Source organism: Hirundo rustica, chromosome Z (genome assembly GCF_015227805.2).
Source record: "Hirundo rustica isolate bHirRus1 chromosome Z, bHirRus1.pri.v3, whole genome shotgun sequence".
Taxonomy (NCBI): Eukaryota; Metazoa; Chordata; class Aves; order Passeriformes; family Hirundinidae; genus Hirundo; species Hirundo rustica.
Genome location: NC_053488.1, coordinates 86,698,213 through 86,710,379, shown reverse-complemented (window position 1 = coordinate 86,710,379; position 12,167 = coordinate 86,698,213). Strand labels below are relative to the sequence as shown.

General features: G+C 39.3%; 1 protein-coding gene and 1 long non-coding RNA gene across 2 annotated transcripts in view; one reads left to right on the top strand and one right to left on the bottom strand.

Annotated features, from left to right (window-relative positions):
• Positions 1-12,167, bottom strand: part of KLHL4 (kelch like family member 4) — an 80,228-nt gene that overhangs the window by 51,664 nt on the left and 16,397 nt on the right. The window lies entirely within an intron of this gene.
• LOC120765259 (uncharacterized) lies at positions 307-9,022 on the top strand. Its single transcript, XR_005704395.2, has 3 exons — positions 307-491; positions 8,355-8,568; positions 8,950-9,022. It is a non-coding gene; the product is annotated as an uncharacterized LOC120765259 (long non-coding RNA).

Below are 12,167 nucleotides of genomic sequence, written 5' to 3'. Positions count from 1 at the left end.
TTACAAATTTTAATAGTGCTCCTCAACTGCTGCTGGTCCTCCGCCCAGCTCAGGTTTTGTGAATCAGCCCATAACACCCATGGAGGGTTTTGCAGTGCAGGGCACATCCCAGCTGAGCCTCTCAGAGGAGGGATGTGGGCTTGAAAGACACAATAAAGACTTTTCAAAGCACTGGATGTGGTTTGTGTGGCACCTGAAAGTGTCACCAGGCAAACAGGCTCTGCCTAGTGGGAATGAAATGCCTGAAATGCTGTCTGGGCCCTTTTCCTTGCCGGGCACAGGTTTGGAACCATTTCAGCCCAAGGATTAAAGAAACACGCTTTGAAAAAGAGAAATTAAAAAGAAGGTTGGAATTTATTTTTTTGCTGTTGTTGTTGGAGCCTGTTTAAGTTGCTGTCAGCAATGTAAAATGATGTAAAATGGATCAGAGCTGCTGTCTCAATTTTTAATGAGATAATCTGAAGCGGGAAGATCTCAGGCATGTGGTCCAGGTCAGTGCAAAGTTGTCCTTATGTGATGCTCTCTTTAGTAAGCTTTAAAGTACTTGAAATAGATCATCCATTCTCCTGAAAAGAGACAGCTTTTGTACGAACAGATCCACTTTCTTTAACTCCAAACTAAACTCTCTTTTTTTGTTGTTTTTTCCCCCTTTTTCTTTTTTCTGTGCTTGGTTGTACTGTCATTCTTATAAAGAATTCAGTGCTGAATTCCATAGCATGACTAAAGCCTTTCCTTACTTTACCTTGTATTAGCTTGAGGCTTTAATATTATTAATAATATTTTATTCTTTATTTTCTCTCTCTTCTTGATTTTCCTGAAAGCCAGTTTGGATATTTTTCCTATATTATTTACCCCTAGGCTAAAGGCACATTTCCTACTTTTTTAATTTAGTAGTGGGAAATGAACACAGCCAGGAAGAAATTCCTGTGTTGCGTTATGTAATCCATAAATGCCCATTGGTAACCTATCTAATACAAATGTCATTTTGAATTTAGAGTTCCCTGAATTGCTTGTTTTTAAAGCAAAGAAACATGATTTAAAAACTTTCAAGTAAAACCCTTACTCAAGGAAATTATATGGTCCACCAGTAGAGTCATTAAGTTTGTTCAATTCTTCAGTTCAGTCAAAAACCTGTTAGGTTCCAGTAGGTTCCCCCAACACGTAATTCTTGCCAGGCATCTCTTTCTTAATTACATGGCACAGGCTGTCAGCTTGCAGGTGTTGTATAGTAAATTAAATTGTCTGAAACACCCAGTTTCAAGTGATTATTTGTGCTACTGAAGCTGTGCTGCGGAACTGGAACTGCTTTCTTGGCTACTTTTGGGCACAGCTTTCACTACTGACAGTTGTGAAAACATTTTTGGGTAGAGAGAAAGTTTGTATTTAAAACTACAGACTACAATTTGCTCTGTCTGATCAGCCATAAAAGTCAAGGTAATGAGATACTTCCTGATATTTTTAGGTATTGGAGGTCGATTTCAATGTCTTGCTTGTCTCCTTGTACCAAATCAGGTCTGTGAGGGTGTGCAGCTACAGATAAGAAACAATACAGTTCCTAGTAAGCATAAGCAATCTGTTGAAAAAAATGGGATTTTTCTGATGAAAATGCCAGAGTATTGGTCTAGAAGTTATAATGAGAATATGTACTGGGTCTTTTTTCATTATCTTTGATCCAAAGCTCTGAGAGTCTCTTCAGAAAACTTTAAATTATTTCTTAGAAAAGCAATAGTCCCCTGTCTTTATTTTGCCATATATAAATTAACTTTATGCTCTCTGTGACCCTTCTCTCTTTAAAGCAGAGACCAGAGAGCTGATTACCTCAATAATTAATTTGGCCTGACCATTGTCCATGTCCTTCTGTGAGTCACCCAGAAAGAAATACACTGGGACAGAAAATGTATAGACTGTTCCAAGAAGTGTCCTGCTCCCGGCCCAGAACCACAGGCCAAAATCTCCTTTCTGTTTCCCAAGATACAGCCCTGAGCACAATAATTCCTCAAAAGAAAATAATGCAATGTTTTTGTCTCATCAGCACACTCTGATCATGGCAAAGGTAACTTTAGTGGAGAGGGTTTAGGGCAGGATGTTTGATTTACTGGAAAATAAAACCATGGACCAGAACAGTTTGGTACAACTGTTCAGCTACTTGTGTTTTATTCTTAAAATAAGGTACTCGAGAAATTGTGCAACATTTTCCTTTGCCTCATAGACTGTTGTATTTCAGAAAATGTTGTTGCCTGTTAATTTATCTGGGTAAATATCTCCCCTTATAAAAAAAACACACTTTCAGAATTTTTTAGTGAAAAGGCAGAATGTTGTTCAGCTTGTCAGGCTGTGGCACTGCTTTCAGAAATGGCTGATGCAAAAGGAAAACCCAGTTCTGTAGACATCCTGATTTAAAGTCCTTCTGAGCCGGGAGAGAGTGGGAACTCAAAGGTTTTGTGTTTTCATCAGCTGCTGAACTGTAGGCTCAGGTAGATAATAACTACACTAAGAATAGACAAGTGATGCATTTTTATTGCCTTAAGAACAAGACCATCAAAATAAAATTAGTTTATTTTTGTGTTTGCACCAAAAAAAAAAAAAAAATCTACTTTCTCATTAAATTTGTAACACAGAATCTCCAAAGATGGAAGATACTTGTTTTCTTTTGGAAATGTGTCTCTCTGCAATACTTATACTGTGTATAACTTAGTGCATTTTAAATATATATATATATAATATTATATATATATAATTTCTATACATTATCAGTGAGACGTTGGCAGGTGATTGCATCAGTCATGGGAGAATTTTCCAAACTGCTATGGTTTTAGTTCTATTATGGGATAGGATGGAGATTTTTTGGATCCTAAATCTAGAAGGAAAGTGGCAAAATTCCTACTGATCTCTTTTCAGGGATTAATTTCTTAAATTTCACTGCAGTCACATATTTCTTGAACTCCAGATGACTTTCTAGGACTTTTTCATAGAATATTGGGATATCCTGCGTTGGGAGGGACCCACAAGGATCATCCAGTCCTACTCCTGGCACAGACACCCCAACAATCTCCCTCTCCCCTGTTATCCAAATCCTCCTGGAGCTCTACAGCCTTGGAGCTGAGCCCATTCCCTGGGGAGCCTGGGTAGTGCCCACCACCCTCTGGGGGAAGAACCTTTTTCCTAAAATCCAGCCTAAACCTCCACAGAGATGAAAAAGGAGTCTGTATTTACAGTTACTCGATTTCCTAAAACACTCCAGCCTAAATCCACCATCTTTGGATAATTTAGCAGAACTTCACCAGTTTTGGAGAATATTTCCAGTCTGCTAAACCAGATCAGAGACCACTCACACTTGGGATTATTTTTTTAATGCAGCGTGTTTCAATATAAAACTTTCTTGAGGATGTAAGAGATGTTGTGAAAGGAGAGGTGAGAATAACTGACTTTGCCTTTCCCCGGTTCTGAGCATTCCAGGGCAAAACCAGACACAAACTCTTCCCCCAAGGTCCTGAAAAGCCACCACAGATGGGAGATGGAGGAGGGATGGAGAAGGGAAGTTGTTGGAGTCCAGGGCATTCCTTTGGCTGCCCTGGAGGGTCAGAGACCTGGACAGGGGGGTCTGGGACCCTGGCACAGAGCCCAGAGGGACATTGGCTTTGATCCCAGTCCATGGGAAAGGCTTCCTGCACTGCGGGAAGGATTGCAAGCCACAAGAGTGTGAAAGATAGTAGTTTAGATTATCACAGGGTGAGAAAACAGTAGATTTGGGGTTTTAGTATGGAAGTGAATAGGAGCAAGATGGAGGATTTGGGGCATTGTCTCCTGCTTCTTCTTTCTTCTTCCCTCACTCCATTTCGGCAGTGACGGTGGCACAAAGTAGTTCAAAGAGATTGGGTCAAAGTAGAGATGACCTGTTTAGTATCAGTGATAGACATTGGCAAATAATGATAAATAAAGAACACATAACAATTAGTATAAAAGATAGCGGCAGCCCAGTGCGGGAGGAGTCACCAGATGCCCGTGCAGCTGCACAGACCTTTGCTGGGCACTGAGAAAGTTGTAAGATAAGAAACAATAAACAAAGCGCGCAACCTTGAAAAATCAGGACCTGAAGACTCCGTCTCCTTCTTACGTCTGGCTCAGAGCTTTGCAGAAGGCAAAAAGACTCTAAAACCACCTGAATCTCGTAACAAAATCCGAGAGGAAGCCACAGGTGGCAGAGCCAAATGTCCCAAAGACAACTTCTTCCCTATTTTTACATGCTCAAAATCAAAATTTATGTGCCAGTAACCACTGGAACCTTCGAGCACCTATCTGTCACTGGGATTTACAAGAGCCTAAAATTTAACAGAGGTTTTAAATGCAGGCTTGTTTCTTTAAATCACTGCAAACAATGTGTTTTTAAAAGTTCCCTGTTGTGTTGCTTGTGCGTGAGGAACTTTATCCTTGAACTTTCCCCCAGGGGTCCCGGTGTGCTGCTGAAATCTGCTCACAATAAGCACATTTGCAGATGTGCAGACACAGAATTATAGGAAGTACAAACAAGACTCCTGTGTAAAGCAGAGCACACTCAGAACCGGGGAGGTTTACGATTCAAGTAGTTTAAAAGACTTTTTAATAGCCAGTGAAGGAGGTTGTTTGCTTTAGGAAAGTACATAGAATAATAATGCACGCACTTAGCACAGAAAGAGATGAGGCAAAGCAATTATTCTGCTCTTAGTTGATGTTATTTGTATAATGAACCACCTAGAATGAGGTAGTGTGCCAAGACCCTTGTTTAAAATACTTTGTCAGGCAATCTGAATTGGAACTTTCTGCATGAATCAGCCACATTCATGTGCTTCACTGATGTCCTTCACTATTTTTTTTTTTTTTCCCCATTATGTTGCTGTTGAAGCAAACAGATCTCAGTGATCTCAGACTTCTGGGGAAAGCTTTATACACCCCAACATGAAACTGCTAAAGGCAAATTCCTCCTATTTCTTATGATTTCACCATCCATGTAATGACTAAATTGAATTTATAACAACAAGGCGGCGCTGGTGTGTGCTGGAGGATTTGCTGGGCAGTGCAAAGGTGAGACACAGGCAGGTCATTGCAGGCATGGAAAAGTGAGATGTGCAAGGCAGAGCCTGTGCAGAAGAGTTCTGCTCTGCTGCTGCCTTGCCAGCTGACATAGGGATTATTGCATTTGCTTGACAGCGAACACTGTGAAGGATCCATAGAAATATCCGTCACTGAGAGGCTCTTGAAGATGTTGAGGATATTTCTTATCAGAAGTGTCAGTGATTGTTCAGCTGCATCCTTCATTTTTTAGCTGGTACTAAGTTTGGATTTTTTTTTAATACTGAGTGGAAAGAGATCGAAATTCCTTGGGAAAAAAAACCCTTATATATTGTGTTTCCTGGCATTCTCTCCCTGTGTAATAGGGCATTTGAGTTGATGCAGACTGTTGGGTTTTTTTTTCTTTGTAATGTAGTTTAAATATATTGAGAACTTAGAGCTGGGAGTTGGAAACCCAAATTCAGACGCTCTAAGAATTGGAATATAATGATAAAATTGTGCCATCACTGCAGTTTGTGAATGACATTCAAGCTCCATTAAAAATTTAACTACTTTCTGCATTACCTTTTGCTGTTTGATAAACCTAGGGTTTTTTCACACTGCCCTAAATTTCATAAAATTAGGGCAACTATTTCTCCTCAGAACTTGCAAGGGAAAAAAAAAAATAATTATGTGGAAACTTCTGGTTTGATATCTGCTGAGGTTCACAGGGGCACAGGGCAGTAACAAAAGGTGCTTTTGAAAACCTGCTGTAACAGAACTGCCTTTTAAACTCTGCTGCCTGCCTCAGAAATGGCATTTTTATCTTCTGCATGCTCAACTAGAAGTATATAAATATTGCATGCTTGATTTTTAAACCAGGCAAATTCAATGTAGCATTGGAAATGTAGCATTTTAGTGGAAGAGAAGCCAGTACTGAGGTCAGAAGAACTGGAGTAACAGCTCTGGAAGTAAATGGCAGAGCAAGGACTGCCTCCTTGTATGTGGAATGATTTGGTTTTGGGGCGGGGGGGGGGGGTGTTGGTTGTTTGTTTTTGTTGTTGTTGTGTTTTTTTTGTTGTTTTGTTTTGGATTTTTTTTATTTTGTTTGTTTTGTTTTGGGAGTTTTTGTTGGTTGGTTTCGTTGGTGTGGGGGTTTTTTTGGTGGGGGATTTGGAGGGTTTTTTTGTGGGTTGTTTTTTTTTTTTTTTTTGTTTTTTTTTTTTTTTGAGAGAGAGAGAGAGAGAGGAATATGGTAGTGTGTTTGCTTTTTTTAATAAGAGCTTGGAGATTTTTTGGAAGAGGACATGGGTTTGAGATCAGCTTTTAAACTTGAGCTCCAGAATTTGGCAGCAGGCAGCAGTGTTGCCAGGGCAACCCATTATCTGAGGCTTCATTACTGAACCTCCTGCCAGTTCACCCTCAGTTGAATGCTGAAGGCAACCTCAGAGGCTATTGAATCTTCTGTCCTGGAACAGTTCAACAGGCCCTGCCAAAAATAGCCTGGGACTTGAGAACACCAGCAGCTATCTGGGAAAAAGTGGGGAGAAAAGTTTTCCCTTTAGAGGGGAATGAATACACTCAGTTTTGGTGGTGAATTTCCATCCTCCTGGTTGAGCCATTGGATGTTTTCTGGTGAGAGGGGGCTGCTCACAGACATTTTCACCCTAAGGGATGGTTGATTGCATTTTGCTCTGGCATAGCCTCGGAATTTAGGGTGCTGTCATCTTCCTTTCTCCTGCGCTGATGCGCATGTATATATGTATGCACCTTAAGGCATATAGAAATAACAGTGTGATTAATTTACTGTACTGTACGGCTTAGCAAAACATAAAACGTTAAAATACAGCTGAGAGGACTGTATAAGACAATTATGTTGTTTCCCAGGTGGAGCTGGGAAGGGCTGTCCTTAAGGCAGTGCACCCAGGCCCATCTCTCAGGATCCCAAAAATGGGGAGATGTTCTGTGAGTCCCACGTGTCACCACTTCAGGTCTTCTGCAGAGTTCTGTTTGTAAAATCAGCCAGCTGGTTGCAGAGAAGCATCCTCAGTCCAGACAGCTTTTAATATCTACAGTCCTCAGTATAATCCGTTTGTTCGTCCTTTTTTATTCACAAACAAGCATGGTGCTGGTCAACAACAACAACAAAACTCTGAAAACGTAGAATTAATTACATTACTTGTGCTTGTACCCTCCCATGCAAAACTTGAGGGCAGCTTTCTGCATGTGTGTTTGTTTTTATTGCTTGGGAAAAGTTGCTCTCAGTTTTGGCATTCTGCTCTCCAGACTCCTGAGGAGTTAACCCAGACACCTCTCTGCTCTGCATCACTCTGGCTGCTTCCTAAACTGTTTCTTTGTGTTTAGAAATGCTTGTACTGCGATACACTTGTCAAAATGTTCTCAGAAAATAAGCCCCAACTAGAAGTGCCTGTCAAATAATGCAAAACTGACAGTTTTAGTCAAATTAATGGTGACTGATATCATTTGCCACAAGCATCAAAGCTTCCAGTAACATTTTCTTCCTGGCAACAAGCAAAAATATTATATTTTTAGTTGAATTGCTTTTTTGTTTCCCATTTGGTAGTGTGAAATGACCAAGGTACCAAGGTTAACTTCATATTTACACAAATTCTTTGCTATTTATCTCATGATCTAGTTAAATGTGGTTCTGCTTAACAAAATACCACAGCCCTCGTGACATGACATTTTCTATTCTACTCCTAACAAGCTGAAAAATATATATATGTACAATGTATATTATATAATGTGTGTATTTATGCATCAGGCATAAGATACATGCTTTGATATAAGTTTATATCTAGAAATTTCCACATTTTAAAGTAACTTTGTGGGTGATCCATAGGTGGAGGGGTTGGTGGAGGGGCTTTATCTTTCAAACCTAGTACAGGATTACAGCTTAAGGCTGAGTGTTGTGTTCTGTATCTGAAGCAGAGAAGACACCAAACAGGAATTACTGCAGAATTCCTGCTGGATTACAGGTGCTGTTTTACAGAAATCCAAACAAAACGTTGACTTTTGATACGCAGGTGTTGCAGTAGTGCCAGAGAGAGGAAATGTCTTTGGATTTCACACTTTTGCCCACTTTCAAAGGAATGAAATGTGAACTCCACCGCAGGTTCATTCTCAATTTACTTCTACATCACAGCTGCAAACCTTAGTGATGAGCACTCCTTGCAAAAATCAGAATATTTCCTCTGAGTAACCAAAGAGCAGATATCTTTAATGTAGTTAAATTAGTTTTAGATCCAGCTGCAGGAAAAATAAAAACTTGAGGGGGGAATTTTTATTGTTTTGGGGTTTTTTTTCAGTTGTGTTCTGGAAGACACCATGAAAACAGAACTTGATGCAGCCCCAGGTACAGAGCTACGCCTCAGCTCTGCCCAGAGCTGAGGAGAGGAGCCAAATCCCCTCTGATGTTTCAGGATTTTGAGCCTGCTGAAAGCACCAGGAGGGCTCCTTGCACTAAAGAAAGCAGCCAAAATATGAGCCAAGGGCTGGCATGTTATAAATTACACTGCTCAGGTAAGCCTTTTTTGGTTTATTTTCCACTTTTCAAGCATAATTTTTCATTATGTTTTCTGCATAGCTGGAGTGGCTCACCTGCCAGCCACAAGCTATTCCATAAGAATTTCTAGTTTGTGCTTGTTAAGAGACTGGATTTATGGATCCTCCTTGCCCCATTGGGCATCTGGGGATCTAAGGGAGGGTGAAAATCCCTGGTAAGCTTGTCTTTTATCTTAGAGAGGATTATCATACACCAGAATCCATGGAAAAATAAATGGAGTTGCTGTCCCATGAGAGCCAACACACACCTGCCAAATTCATAGTAATTTTAATGCATGTATTGTAAAGTAGAATATAAACCAAATCAGCTGTTTTATCCTTTCAAATTCACAATTTCAGCTCCTGCAGCAGTTTCAGGAGCTCTGGATCCATACCCAGGCCACAGCAGGAAAGGGAAAGGAAAAGGAAAGGAAAGGATCTCAGTGATTTAGGAAAAGAGCTTTCTCTCTGCACTGAGGTGAGCAAAATCCTGTCCTCCTCACAGCCACGCCCTGTCCATGAAATCAGGAACAGGGAGCTGAGTCCTGTGGTCATGGACAGTTTGACAAATCCCATTACTCACTAGGCAGCTCCTCGTTTTTGGAGCAACAAAATGGAATTTTGCCGTTTCCCTGCTGAGCTGGGCCACGTCTGACACAGGGAGGTTTTCAGGTGCAGTAACATCTTTTGGAGGAGGAAAAGGCTGAGGAAAACCTTCCCCTTGCACACTAAAGCAGGTGGATTTTGTCTTTGTATAGCATTTGCATTTCATTACTTGAATAAATTAATGTTTTAAAGCAAATGCCCAAGGATATTGCAATTATTTTTGCAATTCATACATTTATTCAATGCCTATCAGAAAAGCTCCTGTTAAAGACAGGAGGTAATCTGGGGTAAATGTCAATTACTTCTGGGTTATGCTAGGTCTTTAGTTGATGCATTTGTAAGACACTTTAATATTAAACATTTGAAAACTTTGGCAGATTTTTAATGAAGCTTCTCCTGGTTCAGCTGTTTTTGTGTCTTCAAAAATTAAAAGCGTTTCAATATTTAAAATAACTGTACTGCTCATTTCAAGGCATATGTTACTGCATATGTTTGTAGCTCTGTTTTTTCTGAATGTGTAAGATTTTTTTGGCATATATTGGTATTTCATTCTGAACCTGAGGGAATTAATGTTTAGAGTCACTGCTTGAATTCATTTTAGGTTTGGTCGTTAAGAGCTCCTCTGGGAGTCAGAGAAGGAATCCCAAGGAGGTATAAATGGAAACAAAGGTAGGAGAAGAAAGGCAGGCAGATGGTGGCAACAATGGCTTATCTTTTTTTAGATCATTGATTTAGTACAAAGGAGGCTGTCTTATAAATCCTTTATGCACTCCATATTCGTTTCCAGTGATAGAAATACCTTATTTTCATATTCAAAATACATTTTCAGCCATGCAATTTAGCTAATAAAAACCCCTGAATTAATTAGTGCAAGTAGAACCCCTTCTCATGGTCTTATAAAGGACTGAGCATCTCAAACTCTATGAATCTGCAAATTAAACTGAAAGGTTTTCTGTACCAGAAGAAAACTGGTGGTGCCTTTGAGAGATCTTACATTATTTTTATTAATTTATTTCTTTATTTTCTGTGACTTGCCATACAATTTATTCTGTTTCTGTGTTTGAAATATGTGGGTTTTTCTTTCCCAAAGGAGCAATAGTTAACAAGCTCAGAAAGGAATAAAGAGTGCCTAATGGTGAAGTCATAAGTACTGAATGAACTGGTTTGGTTTTCCCCTGGCTCCAGCATTCTGTCACCTGTTAAATTTCGGTCAGCAGTTAAATTTCAGTCACCTGTTAAATTTCGGTCACCAAATCAAATGCTAACCATGTCACATTTGACAAAACCCAAATAATCTGTACACTTTACAATTTATGATAAATATTTCCACACCATTTTCCAAGCAACCTGTCATGGAATAACTGCTCTGAAAAGAAAGTGCCCTGTATTTATTTCAGCAGGGTGGGGTTTTTTTGGTTTTTTTTTCCTCAAGTCTCTCCAGAGCAGAATTAAAATTCAGCACATGCACATTTAGCAAAAATATTTTCATGTCAATGTGCCACTCAACATTCCTTCCCTGTTAACCATGAATTTTTTTTTTTCCAAGTCACATCTCTAGATAAAAGGGAAAATCTCAGATTGCTTATAGCATTCAGAAAACAGATTTCAGCTTTATTTTTTGCATTAAATGAATTAATTCCATTTTCAACAAGTACATCTATATTCTGACAGGCAGAAAAGCTGTCGTTTTGTGGGTTACTTTTTTTCCCAGGTTCTGCCTGTTCAATCAAAGGAATCCATTCCTGAAATTGATATAGAGTGGGAATTAATACAAAGCATGTCCATTTCCTATTAAACGTGTTATTCTGGCAGAGGAATATTTTCATCTCCAGATCACAGCAGAAATAATTAAAATTCAAGGCATTAATTATACTTTAATTAAACCAAACCATATTTCACAGGATTCTTTTGGCAGTATGAGGAAGAGTCTGTGAGGTGGTTATGACAAATTATAAAGTCACTGAAGCCAAGTAGAATTGTTCCAGTCAATTAAGTGTGTCTGTGAAGGGATAGCTACAATATGTAAAGAGGAAAAAATATAGTGGTATTTGAAAGTTTTCCAGACTTACACATTAAATTGGTTCTTTTTCTTTCCATGCAATTTAAAGAAGTCCATTGGTTTTGGTTTGGCCAGTAATTCTATCAACCTGTTAGACAATAATTACACATCCACTGATCTGTTCATTTAGATTTTTCTGAATCATGGCTCAAAATGCTGCTTCTCTGTATGAGAAAATGAGTTTAAAAGCAGAGGATGTGTTAAAACTTAATGGCAAACAATGCTTTGACACTTAGTGGGCTTCTAGTTTATTCTTCTTTGTGTTTATTGTTCTCTTCCTAAATATTTTTGCACTCAAATGTAGATGTGATCTATAAATGTGTGTGATTTTATGATTTGAATTGAAATTTTAAGTTCCTTTATAGACTCAAAAATATTAGTTAATGGGATTTTGGTGGGGGGAGGAGGGGGGGTTATTTGGGGAGGATTTTTTTATTATTATTATTATTTATTTTTATTTTTACAGAATGCGGGCAGTTGTTAACTGCAAAGCTTTCTTATTACTGTGGGCCACATTACAGCAGGCAGATAACTCTCTGCGGCTGGGATGTGTGCAAGGAGGTCACTGGTACAGCAGCTTCCCCATTCCTTTCCTCCATGTTTTAAAGCCTACTGCTCAGTGAGAAAAAGACATAAATATATTAACTGACTGCTCAGATTTTTACTCTCTTTAATTGGTTTTGATCATTGTTTCTTAAAGCCTCCTGTACTCGTACAAATAGCAGTGGGCACATCTGGATGTGGCTGCTGAGGATTTTAGGCAGCAGAGCAGCATTTTACATCATTTCCACAGGGTTAATTAATTGTAGGCAAGACTTGGGATCTGGCAGCTATCTGACTTCTCCCTCTACTGAAATTAGTGAGGTGAGTAATCATTACTCGTGGCACTACTCAAGGGCATGGCTTTCTCTTG